The sequence below is a fragment of the Amblyraja radiata genome, unplaced genomic scaffold (genome assembly GCF_010909765.2).
Source record: "Amblyraja radiata isolate CabotCenter1 unplaced genomic scaffold, sAmbRad1.1.pri S88, whole genome shotgun sequence".
Classification (NCBI taxonomy): Eukaryota; Metazoa; Chordata; class Chondrichthyes; order Rajiformes; family Rajidae; genus Amblyraja; species Amblyraja radiata.
The window spans coordinates 443,008-458,048 of record NW_022630171.1 but is presented as its reverse complement, the minus strand read 5'-3'; the positions used below and the strand labels follow the sequence as shown (position 1 = coordinate 458,048).

At 53.6% G+C, this 15,041-nt stretch overlaps 1 pseudogene; it reads left to right on the top strand.

The window, feature by feature from the left end:
- The window catches only part of LOC116969572, a 75,301-nt pseudogene that overhangs the window by 50,153 nt on the left and 10,107 nt on the right, over nt 1–15,041 (top strand).

Sequence of the window (15,041 nt, the reverse complement as noted above, 5' to 3'; positions counted from 1 at the left end):
AGCAGGGAGGTTCTACTGCAGTTGTACAGGGTCTTGGTGAGACCACACCTGGAGTATTGCGTACAGTTTTGGTCTCCTAATCTGAGGAAAGACATTCTTGCCGTAGAGGGAGTACAGAGAAGGTTCACCAGACTGATTCCTGGGATGGCAGGACTTTCATATGAAGAAAGACTGGATAGACTCGGCTTGTACTCGCTAGAATTTAGAAGATTGAGGGGGGGATCTTATAGAAACTTACAAAATTCTTAAGGGGTTGGACAGGCTAGATGCAGGAAGATTGTTTCCGATGTTGGGGAAGTCCAGAACAAGGGGTCACACACAGTTTAAGGATAAGGGGGAAATCTTTTAGGACCGAGATGAGGAAAACATTTTTCACAGAGAGTGGTGAATCTCTGGAATTCTCTGCCACAGAAGGTAGTTGAGGCCACAGTTCGTTGGCTATATTTAAGAGGGAGTTAGATGTGACCCTTGTGGCTAAAGGGATCAGGGGGTATGGAGAGAAGGCAGGTACAGGATACTGAGTTGGATGATCAGCCATGATCATATTGAATGGCGGTGCAGGCTCGAAGGGCTGCCTACTCCTGCACCTATTTTCTATGTTTCTATGCCATTAGCTTTCTTCACTGCCTGCTGTACCTGCATGCTTACTTTCAGTGACTGATGTACCAGGACACACAGATCTCGTTGTACTTCACATTATCCTAACCTGACACTATTTGTATAATACAGAGTGCTGGAGTAACACCTTACACTTCCTTATCTCTGTACCTCCCTCTCCTGTGACTCTCAGTCTGAAGAAGGTTCCTTCACTCCAGGGATGCTGCCTGACCCGCTGAGTTACTCCAGCACTCTGTGAAACGTCACCTATCCATGTTCTCCACACAGATGCTGCCTGACCCGCTGAGTTACTCCAGCACTCTGTGAAACGTCACCTATCCATGTTCTCCACACAGATGCTGCCTGACCCGCTGAGTTACTCCAGCACTCTGTGAAACGTCACCTATCCATGTTCTCCACACAGATGCTGCCTGACCCGCTGAGTTACTCCAGCACTCTGTGAAACGTCACCTATCCATGTTCTCCACAGATGCTGCCTGACCCGCTGAGTTATTCCAGCATTCTGTGAAACGTCACCTATCCATGTTCTCCACAGATGCTGCCTGACCCGCTGCGTTACTCCAGCACTCTGTGAAACGTCGAGCATAGAAGTTGGGATGTAATGTTAAAATTGTACAAGGCATTGGTGAGGCCAATTCTGGAGTATGGTGTACAATTTTGGTCACCAAATTATAGGAAGGATGTCAACAAAATAGAGAGAGTACAGAGGAGATTTACTAGAATGTTGCCTGGGTTTCAGCAACTAAGTTACAGAGAAAGATTGAACAAGTTAGGTCTTTATTCCTTGGAGCGCAGAAGGTTAAGGGGGGACTTGTTAGAGGTCTTTAAAATGATGAGAGGGATAGACAGAGTTGATGTGGATAAGCTTTTCCCACTGAGAGTAGGGAAGATTCAAACAAGGGGACATGACTTGAGAATAAGGGACAGAAGTTTAGGGGTAACACGAGGGGGAACGTTACTCAGAGAGTGGTAGCGGTGTGGAATGAGCTTCCAGTGGAAGTGGTGGAGGCTGGCAGGTTCGATTTTATCATTTAAAAATAAATTGGATCGGCATATGGACGGGAAAGGAATGGAGGGTTATGGTCTGAGCGCAGGTAGATGGGACTAGGGGAGAATACGTGTTCGGCACGGACTAGAAGGGCCGAGATGGCCTGTTTCCGTGCTGTCATTGTTATATGGTGGCATTGGAACAGGAAAGTAGACTATTATCTGAATGGTGGCCGATTAGGAAAAGGGGAGATGCAACGAGACCTGGGTGTCATGGTACACCAGTCATTGAAAGTAGGCATGCAGGTGCAGCAGGCAGTGAAGAAAGCCAATGGTATGTTAGCATTCATAGCAAAAGGATTTGAGTATAAGAGCAGGGAGGTTCTACTGCAGTTGTACAGGGTCTTGGTGAGACCACACCTGGAGTATTGGGTACAGTTTTGGTCTCCTAATCTGAGGAAAGACATTCTTGCCGTAGAGGGAGTACAGAGAAGGTTCACCAGACTGATTCCTGGGATGGCAGGACTTTCATATGAAGAAAGACTGGATAGACTCGGCTTGTACTCGCTAGAATTTAGAAGATTGAGGGGGGATCTTATAGAAACTTACAACATTCTTAAGGGGTTGGACAGGCTGGATGCAGGAAGATTGTTCCCGATGTTGGGGAAGTCCAGGACAAGGGGTCACACACACAGTTTAAGGATAAGGGGGAAATCTTTTAGGACCGAGATGAGGAAAACATTTTTCACAGAGAGAGTGGTGAATCTCTGGAATTCTCTGCCACAGAAGGTAGTTGAGGCCACAGTTCATTGGCTATATTTAAGAGGGAGTTAGATGTGGCCCTTGTGGCTAAAGGGATCAGGGGGTATGGAGAGAAGGCAGGTACAGGATACTGAGTTGGATGATCAGCCATGATCATATTGAATGGCGAATGGTGCAGGCTCGAAGGGGCCGAATGGCCTCTACTCCTGCACCTGTTGTCTATGTTTCTAACATAATACAACATTATATTGCAGTATGCATTGTATTATAGTGCATTATAGCACATAATACAACACTGGTTTGGCACCTTGCTACTGGCAGTCTTCTCCATTGAGGTCTATGTGAATGAATCCCAGTGTGTGGCGGCCATCTTTGATACTGGCCGTCATCTCCATTGAAGCCTAGGGAGAGGCGGCGGCCATCTTTGATCAGGGCACTTCTTCCATTGAAGGCAATGAGAAGGGAGGGGCCGGGCCCGGTGACGTTCTACCCCTCCGCGCGATGACGTCGGGCCACATACGCGGTGACGCAGTGACGTGGCCCCGCCCCCTCCTCCTCCTCCCGCCGCCGCCATCTTGTCGCTTCTCTGCTGGAGTTGAGTCTCACCTTTTCTTCTCCTTTTTCGGCGGATTTACGCTATTTAAGGCGGGTTAACCGCTAGTTAGCGGCTGGTTAGCGCTGACCACACGTGTTGGCCGTCGCTGACCAGTTTAGCCGCGATTTGGGGCCGTTCTGGGGGTTGAATCTCCCAATGTGGTCAAATGCAGCCAAATGTGGCTTTTATCGCCTAATATCGCTAGTTAGGGCTGGTTAACCGCTGGTTAGCAACTGGTTAACGATCACTAAACGTGTTAACCCTCCCTGGCCCGTTTAACGGCGATTTGGGGCCGTTCTAGGGTTTAATCTCCCAATGTGGTCAAATGTGACTTTTATCGCTAGTTAGGGCGGGTTAACCACTGGTTAGTACTTGGTTAACGGCTGGTTAACGCTCACCACACGTGTTGCCCGCTGCTGACCAGTTTAGCAGCGATTTGGGGCAGTTCTGGGGTTGAAACTCCCAATGTGGTCAAATGTAGTCAAATGTGGCTTTTATCGCCTAATATCGCTAGTTAGGGCTGGTTAACCGCTGGTTAGCGGCTGATTACCGCTCACTAGACGTGTTGGCCGTCGCTGACCCGTTTAGCAGCGATTTGGGGCCGGTTTGGTGCTAAAATGGTGAAAACACATACAAATGGGATTTATCGCTAGTTAAGGCGGGTTAACCGCTAGTTAGCAACTGGTTAGCGCTCACTGGATCTGCTGGCTGTCAGTGGCTGTTTATCAGCGATTTTGGGCCGTTCTGGAGGTAGAATCTGCAAATGTGGCTTTAATAGAAACATAGACAATAGGTGCAGGAGTAGAGGCCATTCGGGTACGAATTGGGCCGAAGGGCCTCTTTCCAATGCTGTATCACTTTATGACAAAGTGCTGGAGTAACTCAGCGGGTCAGGCAGCATCTGTGGAGAAGATAGACACAAAGTGCTGGAGTAACTCAGCGGGTCAGGCAGCATCTGTGGAGAGTAGGAATGGGTGGCGTTTTGGGTCGACACCCTTCTTTGGTTTAGTTTAGTTTAGAGATGCAGCGCGGAAACAACAGGCCTTTTGGCCCACGGAGTCCGTGCCGACCAGCGATCACCCCGTACACTAGCACTATCCCACGCACATTAGGGACAATTCAGCAATTTTGTGGAGGCCGATTCATCTACAACCCTGAACGTCTTTGGAGGAAACAGGAGCACCCGGAGTGAAAACCCACGCAGGTCAAAGGGAGAACGTACAAACTCCGCACAGACAGCACCCGTAGTCAGGATCGAGCCCGGGTCTCTGGCGGTGAGGCAGCAACTGTACCGCTGCTCCACTGTGCCGCGCAGAATTATATAACGGTTTCCTCCGCCATAAACACACTCAATATGTGCTAGTAATGTCCTGTTTGCCAGCATGTTGACCCTCTGTGTTCCCCTCCTGCAGGGTATAGGAGCCGTTGCTGTGGACGGAGAGACGGGGACGTGAGCGGCCATTGAGGGCGGCCAGGGTGCCGGCGAGCCCCCCATCTGCTCGGTGTGCGGGCTGAGCTTCGAGGGTCTGAGCTTCGATGGAGGACCAGATGACGGGGCACAACAAGGAGAAGCGTTATGAGTGCGACGTGTGTGGCAAGGCCTGGCGGAGCCCGAGCGAGCTGGAGACCCACCTGCGGGTGCACACGGGAGAACGCCCCTTCGACTGCTCGGACTGCAGCAAGAGTTTCAAGACGGCGAGTGACCTGGAGACCCACCGGCGGTTGCACACGGGCGAGAAGCCCCATGTCTGCTCCACCTGCGGCAAGAGCTTTGCCCGGTTATCGGCGCTGTGGGCGCACCGGCGGGTGCACAGCAGTGAGCGGCCCTTCACCTGCCCCGACTGCGGCAAAAGCTTCAAGTTGTCCGCGGACGTGAAGGTGCACAGGCGCGTGCACACCGGCGAGCGCCCCTACACCTGTAGCTACTGCGGCAAGGGCTTCACCCGGTACAGCGGCCTGCAGAATCACCAGTGCACCCACACCGGCGAGCGCCCCTACACCTGCGCCCAGTGCGGCAAGGGCTTCACCCACTCCACCAGCCTGCAGAATCACCAGCGCACCCACACCGGCGAGCGCCCCTACACCTGCGCCCACTGCGGCAAGGGCTTCACCCTCTCCAGCAGCCTGCAGAGGCACCAGCGCTCCCACACTGGCGAACGCCCCTTCTCCTGTGCCCAGTGCGGCAAGGGCTTCACCCAGTCCAGCGCCCTGCTGGAGCACCAGCGCAGCACCCACACCGGCGAGCGCCCCTACACCTGCGCCCAGTGCGGCAAGGGCTTCACCAACTCCACCAGGCTGCTGATACACCAGCGCATTCACACCGGTGAACGCCCATACACCTGCGCCCAGTGCGGCAAGGGCTTCACCCAGTCCAACAGCCTGCTGGTTCACCAGCGCAGCACCCACACCGGCGAGCGCCCCTTCACCTGTGCCCAGTGCGGCAAGGGCTTCACCAATTCCAGCAGCCTGCTGGTTCACCAGCGCAGCACCCACACCGGCGAGCGTCCCTACACCTGTGCCCAGTGCGGCAAGGGCTTCACCCACTCCGGCCACCTGCAGAAGCACCAGCGCACCCACACCGGCGAGCGCCCCTACACCTGCGCCCAGTGCGGCAAGGGCTTCACCCAGTCCAGCAGCCTGCAGAAGCACCAGCGCACCCACACCGGCGAGCGCCCCTACACCTGCGCCCAGTGCGGCAAGGGCTTCACCCAGTCCTCCAACCTGCTGCTTCACCAGCGCACCCACACCGGTGAGCGCCCCTACACCTGCGCCCAGTGCGGCAAGGGCTTCACCCGCTCCAGCAGCCTGCAGAGGCACCAACGCACCCACACCGGCTAGCGCCCCTACACCTGTGCCTAGTGCGGCAAGGGCTTCATCTGCTCCACCAGGCTGCTGTCCCACCAGCGGGTTCACACCGGTGACAGTCCCGTCCCCAGCCCGGTGTGTGGAGAGCACTCTGCCATGGACTCCCACGCCCTGTCTCACCAGCACGTGCACACCAGTGGCCAGCCCTACGACTGCCCGTACTGTGGTGAGTCGTTTGACAGCTCGCGGGGGTTGCGGCATCACCGGCGGGCCCACGTCGGCGAGCAGCTGCTCCCACTGTGACAAGAGAGCACGGGGGCTGCGGGAGCACCAGCGGATACACACCGGAGAGAGACCCTTAGTGTGCGCTGAGTGTGGCAAGGGTTTCACTCGCATGTCCAGCCTGTGGCAGCAATATCGTACCCACAGCGGTGAGCGTCCCTTCCCCGGCCTGTCCTGTGGTAAGGGCTACACCCGCCTTGACCACCTGCTGGAGCACCGGCGAATCCACACTGGCCAGCGCCCCTTCACCTGCCCGCTCTGTGGCAAGGCCTTTGCCCGCTCCTCCAGCCTGCTGGCACACCGCCACGTGGATAGATAGGCGCTGTTTAGGTAAACACAAAATACTGGAAGGAATGGGTAACATTTCTGGTCGAGACCCTCCTCAGTCTCGACCCGAAATGTCACTCAGTCCTTCTGTCCAGAGATGCTGCCTGTCCCGCTGAGTTACTCCAGCGTTTTGTGTCCATTTTTGTAAACCAGCATCTGCAGTTCCTCGTTTTTATACCATTCTGGTTAACTATGCAATACTCCAAATGCTACCTGAACAATGTCCCTTAAAGCTACACATATACATTCCTCTCTCCTTATCTCACATCCTTTTATCTCCTTATTTTCCCTCGCCTCTGTCACTTACTTCACGTTTCCAAAATAGTAACAAAAGATGCTGTGGGCCTTTGTTCATTAGAGTGATGGCCCAGGAGGGTTAAGTGTGTGTTGCATACTTGAATTTGTATCCCCTGCCACTCTCGCCGGCTAAATAATCAGTAAAGCTTGTGTTGGTTGATCTAACTTATTGTGAGTTGTCTGTTTTAAGAAATGTACCTTAACAGTTCTGGACTCCCCCAACATGGGGAACATGTTTCCTGCATCTACCCTGTCCAATCCCTCACTAATTGTATACGATTCTATAAGATACCCGCTCATCCTTCTGAATTCCAGTGAATACAAACCCAGTCGTCCCATTCTTTCAACATATGTCAGTCCTGCCATCATCTCAGGAATTAACCTGGTGAACCTACGCTGGGCTCCCTCAATAGCAAGAATATCCTTCCTCAAATTTGGAGACCAAAACTGCACACAATACTCCAGGTGTGGTGTCACCAGGGCCCTGTACAACTGCAGTAGGTCCACCTTGCACCTACACTCAATCCCTCTCTCTATGAAGGCCAACATGCCATTAGCTTATGATTTGAGTATAGGAGCAGGGAGGTTCTACTGCAGTTGTACAGGGTCTTGGTGAGACCACACCTGGAGTATTGCGTACAGTTTTGGTCTCCTAATCTGAGGAAAGACATTCTTGCCATAGAGGGAGTACAGAGAAGGTTCACCAGACTGATTCCTGGGATGTCAGGACTTTCATATGAAGAAAGACTGGATAGACTCGGCTTGTACTCGCTAGAATTTAGAAGATTGAGGGGGGATCTTATAGAAACTTACAAAATTCTTAAGGGGTTGGACAGGCTAGATGCAGGAAGATTGTTTCCGATGTTGGGGAAGTCCAGAACAAGGGGCCACAGTTTAAGGATAAGGGGGAAGTCTTTTAGGACCGAGATGAGGAAAACATTTTTTTCCCACACACACAGAGAGTGGTGAATCTGTGGAATTCTCTGCCACAGAAGGTAGTTGAGGCCACACAGTTCATTGGCTATATTTAAGAGGGAGTTAGATGTGGCCCTTGTGGCTAAAGGGATCAGGGGGTATGGAGAGAAGGCAGGTACAGGATACTGAGTTGGATGATCAGCCATGATCATATTGAATGGCGAATGGTGCAGGCTCGAAGGGCCGAATGGCCTCTACTCCTGCACCTATTGTCTATGTTTCTAATCCAAACTCTCTCTCTCCCCCTCCCCCTCCCCACTCCCCGCCACCGGCGCTACAGGTCTCTCCGTTGCTAACTGCATTTCGTTGTCTCTGTGCCGTACACTGACAATGACAATTAAAGTTGAATCTGAAGTTGAATTGAATTGAATCTTTGGTCTCCATTGAAGTCAATGGGAGTGAAGCCCAGGGGGATGTGGCCATCTTTGATCAAGGCACTTCATTGAAGTCAATGGGAGTGAAGCCCAGGGGGAGGTGGCCATCTTTGATCAAGGCACTTCATTGAAGTCAATGGGAGTGAAGCCCAGGGGGAGGTGGCCATCTTTGATCAAGGCACTCCATTGAAGTCACACAAAATTGCTGGGGAAACTCAGCGGGTGCAGCAGCATCTATGGAGCGAAGGAAAAATAGGCGACGTTTCGGGCCGAACCCTTCTTCGAAAACCCCTTGAAGTCAATGGGAATGAAGCCCAGGGGGGACGTGGCCATCTTTGATCAAGGCACTTCACCACTCCATTGAAGTCAATGGGAATGAATCCCATGGATGTGGCCATCTTTGATCAAGGCACTTCATTGAAAATGGGAGTGAAGCCCAGGGAGGCGGCGGCCATCTTTGTTAAAGGCACTTACCCATTGAAGTCATTGAGGGGATGGTGATGCACAGGGAGGCGGCGGCCATCTTTGCTACTGGCACATCTTCCATTGAAGTCTATGAGGGGGTGCAGCGGCCATCTTTGATCAAGGCACTTCCCCCATTGAAGTCAATGAGAGGGGATTGAGGCCCGGGGGCGGCGGCCATGTTTGCTACTGGCAGTCGCTCCATTGAAGTCAATGGGAATGAATCCCAGGGGGGTGGCGGCGGCCATCTTTGGTAAAGGCAGTCTTCTCCATTGAGGTCTATGTGAATGAATCCCAGTGTGTGGCGGCCATCTTTGATACTGGCAGTCATCTCAAACTGGCAAGGAGTAACCTATCCCGGGGGATCAGGGAAGCGAAGAGGCTGTATGGGCAAAAACTTAATAGCCACTTCGCAAATGACAAAGACACACTTTGTCGCTTGTGGCAGGGATTTCATACCATCACTGACTACAAGCCCCCACCCCCGCTGCGGATATGCCAAAACGACCCCTCTCTACCAGATGAACTGAACGAGTTCTACGCACGGTTTGAGGTTAAAAACAGCACCCAGACACGTGCACTACTGCCATCTCCCAGTGACCAGTCGCTCAGGCTGTCCGCAGCCGGAGTTAAAAAGGCCTTTGCCAGCATCAATCCACGCAAAGCTGCAGGGCCGGACAACATTCCTGGATGCGTTTTAAGAGACTGCGCCGAGCAACTGAAAGATGTCTTCACAGACATTTTTAACATCTCACTCAGCCAGGCAGTAGCGCCCAACTGTCTTAAGAGTGCCACCATCGTCCCTGTCCCGAAGAAACCAAACCCAGCCTGCCATAATGACTTTCGACCAGTGGCTCTAACACCCATAGCAATGAAGTGTTTTGAGCGACTGGTTATGCAGCACATCAAAAAGAGTCTACCTGCCGACCTAGACCCACTGCAGTTCGCCTACAGAGCCAACCGATCCACAGAGGACGCAGTCTCAACAACGCTGAACCTCGTACTGTCACACCTTGATCGGAAAAATACTTATGCCAGGATCCTCTTCATAGATTTCAGCTCTGCTTTTAACACAATCATTCCGCAGCAGCTGGTGGAGAAGTTGGAGCTATTGGGGGTTGATGCTGGCACATGTAACTGGGTCCTGAACTTTCTATCACAACGGCAGCAGACAGTCAGGGTGGGCAGTAGGACATCAAAACCCATAGCCGTGAGCACTGGCTCGCCCCCAAGGCTGTGTCCTAAGCCCCCTGCTGTTTAGTCTGCTTACACACGACTGTACTGCTAGACTCAACAACAACTTCATCAACAAGTTCGCTGATGACACAACAGTGGTGGGTCTCATCAGTGACAATGATGAGTCGGCGTACAGGATGGAGGTGGAGCTGCTCACAGGATGGTGCAAATCCCACAACCTCATTCTCAACGTGGGAAAAACTAAGGAGATGGTGGTTGACTTCAGGAGGGCGGGAAAACAACACCATACACCTCTGCACATCGATGGAGCTGATGTGGAAAGGGTCAGCAGCGTGTAGTTCCTAGGACTCCACCTGTCAGATGACCTGATGTCCACAACCAACACCACAGCACTGGTCAAGAGAGCCCAGCAGCGACTACACCCTCTCCGAAGACTACGGAAAGCAGGTCTCCCCACTACACACCTACGAACTTTTTATAGGGGGACAATCGAGAGCACATTAACCAACGGCATCACTTCCTGGTTCGGGAGCTGCAAGGCGTACGAACGGCACCAACTAGACAGGATTGTGAAGACCGCCAGCAGGATTATTGGTGCTCCACTCCCTTTCTTGCTGGACATATACAGGAAGATTAGATTTAGATTAGATATAATTTATTGCCACACAGCCAGGCTGGTGGAAATTTGGGTTGTCTGCAGCGATACAATAATAAAGAACACACAACCACAATAAAACTGCAACACAAAATTTGGCCAGTCCTGTTGATACAACTCTGTTGATACAGAGATGTATCAGCAGAGCCATCTCCATCATCAAAGACCCCTACCACCCATCGCATCACATATTCTCCATCCTGCCATCTGGGAAGAGGTACAGGAGCATTAGCTGCAAAACCAGCAGGATGCTCCTCAGCTTCTTCCCGCAGGCTATAAGACTGATAAACGGACTTAGCCCCCCTGCCAAAGTATCGCGCACCAACCATCAACCTGGACACACTGCAGCAGCTGTCGATCGGAACGCCTGTTGATGTCTAGTAGAGAGTAGAGTGTTTCATTTAATTTGTTCATGATATATGTTTTTTATTTCTAGTTATTTGTTGTTATTTTTTACTGCACACTGAATGGACACTGGTTGAGCAACGTTTTTTTTGTTTCCTCTGGGTATGTGAGGACTCAGGAAAATGACAATAAAGATATACTGATACTGGTCTCCATTGAAGCCCAGGGAGAGGCGGCGGCCATCTTTGATACTGGCAGTTCAACCCCATTGAAGCCCGGGGGAGGCGGCGGCCATCTTTGATCAGGGCACTTCTTCCATTGAAGTCAATGAGAAGGGGGGGGGAGGGGCCGGGGCCGGTGACGTTCTACCCCTCCGCGCGATGACGTCGAGCCCCATACGCGCTGACGCAGGGACGTGGCCCCGCCCCCTCCTCCTCCTCCCGCCGCCGCCATCTTGTCGCTTCTCTGCTGTAGTTGAGTCTTTCTCTCCTTTTTCTCTCCCGGATTTATTGCTAGTTAAGGCTGGTTAACCGCTAGTTAGCGGCTGGTTGGCGCTGACCACACGTGTTGGCCGTCGCTGACCAGTTTAGCCGCGATTTGGGGCCGTTCTGGGGGTTGAATCTCCAAATGTGGGAAAATGCAGCCAAATGTGGCTTTTATCGCCTAATATCGCTAGTTAGGGCTGGTTAACCGCTGGTTAGCAACTGGTTAACGATCACTGAACGTGTTAACCCTCCCTGGCCCGTTTAGCGGCGATTTGGGGCCGTTCTAGGGTTTAATCTCCCAATGTGGTCAAATGTGACTTTTATCGCTAGTTAGGGCGGGTTAACCACTGGTTAGTAGTTGGTTAACGGCTGGTTAACGCTCACCACATGTGTTGGCCGCCGCTGACCAGTTTAGCAGCGATTTGGGGCAGTTCTGGGGTTGAATCTCCAATGTGGTCAAATGTGGCTTTTATCGCCTAATATCGCTAGTTAGGGCTGGTTAACCGCTGGTTAGCGGCTGGTTACCGCTCACTAGACGTGTTGGCCGTCGCTGACCCGTTTAGCAGCGATTTGGGGCCGGTTTGGTGCTAAAATGGTGAAAACACACACAAATGGGATTTATCGCTAGTTGAGGCGGGTTAACCGCTAGTTAGCAACTGGTTAGCGCTCACTGGATGTGCTGGCTGTCAGTGGCTGTTTATCAGCGATTTTGGGCCGTTCTGGAGGTAGAATCTGCAAATGTGGCTTTAATAGAAACATAGACAATAGGTGCAGGAGTAGAGGCCATTCGGGTACGAGTTGGGCCGAAGGGCCTCTTTCCAATGCTGTATCACTTTATGACAAAGTGCTGGAGTAACTCAGCGGGTCAGGCAGCATCTGTGGAGAAGATAGACACAAAGTGCTGGAGTAACTCAGCGGGTCAGGCAGCATCTGTGGAGAAGATAGACACAAAGTGCTGGAGTAACTCAGCGGGTCAGGCAGCATCTGTGGAGAGTAGGAATGGGTGGCGTTTTGAGGCAGCAACTGTACCGCTGCTCCACTGTGCCGCGCAGAATTATATAACGGTTTCCTCCGCCATAAACACACTCAATATGTGCTAGTAATGTCCTGTTTGCCAGCTTGTTGACCCTCTGTGTTCCCCTCCTGCAGGGTTTAGGAGCCGTTGCTGTGGACGGAGAGACGGGGACGTGAGCGGCCATTGAGGGCGGCCAGGGTGCCTGCGAGCCCCCCATCTGCTCGGTGTGCGGGCTGAGCTTCGAGGGTCTGAGCTTCGATGGAGGACCACGTGACGGGGCACAACAAGGAGAAGCGTTATGAGTGCGACGTGTGTGGCAAGGCCTGCCGGAGCCCGAGCGAGCTGGAGACCCACCGGCGGGTGCACACGGGAGAACGCCCCTTTGCCTGCTCGGACTGCAGCAAGAGTTTCAAGACGGCGAGTGACCTGGAGACCCACCGGCGGGTGCACACGGGCAAGAAGCCCCATGTCTGCTCCACCTGCGGCCAGAGCTTTGCCTTCTTGTCGGGGCTGTGGAATCACCGGCGGGTGCACAGCAGTGAGCGGCCCTTCACCTGCCCCGACTGCGGCAAAAGCTTCAAGTTGTCCGCGGACGTGAAGGTGCACAGGCGCGTGCACACCGGCGAGCGCCCCTACACCTGTAGCGACTGCGGCAAGGGCTTCACCCAGTACAGCGGCCTGCAGAATCACCAGCGCACCCACACCGGCGAGCGCCCCTACACCTGCGCCCAGTGCGGCAAGGGCTTCACCACCTCCACCAGGCTGCAGAAGCACCAGCGCACCCACACCGGTGAGCGCCCATACACCTGCGCCCAGTGCGGCAAGGGCTTCACCCAGTCTAGTCACCTGCTGGTTCACCAGCGCACCCACACCGGCGAGCGCCCCTTCACCTGTGCCCAGTGCGGCAAGGGCTTCACCCGCTCCAGCCACCTGCAGAGGCACCAGCTCACGCACACCGGCGAGCGCCCCTACACCTGCGCCCAGTGCAACAAGGGCTTCACCAACTCTAGCGACCTGCTGGTTCACCAGCGCACCCACATCGGTGAGCGCCCCTACACCTGCACCCAGTGCAACAAGGGCTTCACCAACTCTAGCGACCTGCTGGTTCACCAACGCACGCACACCGGCGAGCGCCCCTACACCTGCGCCCAGTGCGGCAAGGGCTTCACCCGCTCCAGCCACCTGCAGAAGCACCAGCTCACCCACACCGGCGAGCACCCCTACACCTGCGCCCAGTGCGACAAGGGCTTCGCCTGCTGCTCCACGCTGCTGGTGCACCAGCGCACCCACACCGGCGAACGCCCCTACACCTGCGCCCAGTGCGGCAAGGGCTTCACCCAGTCCTCCATCCTGCTGAAGCACCAGCGCACCCACACCGGCGAGCGCCCCTACACCTGCGCCCAGTGCGGCAAGGGCTTCACCTCCTCCAGCCACCTGCTGGTTCACCAGCGCACCCACACCGGTGAGCACCCCTATACCTGCGCCCAGTGCGGCAAGGGCTTCACCCGCTCCAGCAGCCTGCAGAAGCACCAACGCACCCACACCGGCTAGCGCCCCTACACCTGTGCCTAGTGCGGCAAGGGCTTCATCTGCTCCACCAGGCTGCTGTCCCACCAGCGGGTTCACACCGGTGACAGTCCCGTCCCCAGCCCGGTGTGTGGAGAGCGCTCTGCCATGGACTCCCACGCCCTGTCTCACCAGCACGTGCACACCAGTGGCCAGCCCTACGACTGCCCGTACTGTGGTGAGTCGTTTGACAGCTCGCGGGGGTTGCGGCATCACCGGCGGGCCCACGTCGGCGAGCAGCTGATCCCACTGTGACAAGAGAGCACGGGGGCTGCGGGAGCACCAGCGGATACACACCGGAGAGAGACCCTTAGTGTGCGCTGAGTGTGGCAAGGGTTTCACTCGCATGTCCAGCCTGTGGCAGCAATATTGTACCCACAGCGGTGAGCGTCCCTTCCCCGGCCTGTCCTGTGGTAAGGGCTACACCCGCCTTGACCACCTGCTGGAGCACCGGCGAATCCACACTGGCCAGCGCCCCTTCACCTGCCCGCTCTGTGGCAAGGCCTTTGCCCGCTCCTCCAGCCTGCTGGCACACCGCCACGTGGATAGATAGGCGCTGTTTAGGTAAACACAAAATACTGGAAGGAATGGGTAACATTTCTGGTCGAGACCCTCCTCAGTCTCGACCCGAAATGTCAGTCAGTCCTTCTGTCCAGAGATGCTGCCTGTCCCGCTGAGTTACTCCAGCGTTTTGTGTCCATTTTTGTAAACCAGCATCTGAAGTTCCTCGTTTTTAAACCATTCTGGTTAACTATGCAATACTCCAAATGCTACCTGAACAATGTCCCTTAAAGCTACACATATACATTCCTCTCTCCTTATCTCACATCCTTTTATCTCCTTATTTTCCCTCGCCTCTGTCACTTACTTCACGTTTCCAAAATAGTAACAAAAGATGCTGTGTGCCTTTGTTCATTAGAGTGATGGCCCAGGAGGGTTAAGTGTGTGTTGCATACTTGAATTTGTATCCCCTGCCACTCTCGCCGGCTAAATAATCAGTAAAGCTTGTGTTGGTTGATCTAACTTATTGTGAGTTGTCTGTTTTAAGAAATGTACCTTAACAGTTCTGGACTCCCCCAACATGGGGAACATGTTTCCTGCATCTACCCTGTCCAATCCCTCACTAATTGTATACGATTCTATAAGATACCCGCTCATCCTTCTGAATTCCAGTGAATACAAACCCAGTCGTCCCATTCTTTCAACATATGTCAGTCCTGCCATCATCTCAGGAATTAACCTGGTGAACCTACGCTGGGCTCCCTCAATAGCAAGAATATCCTTCCTCAAATTT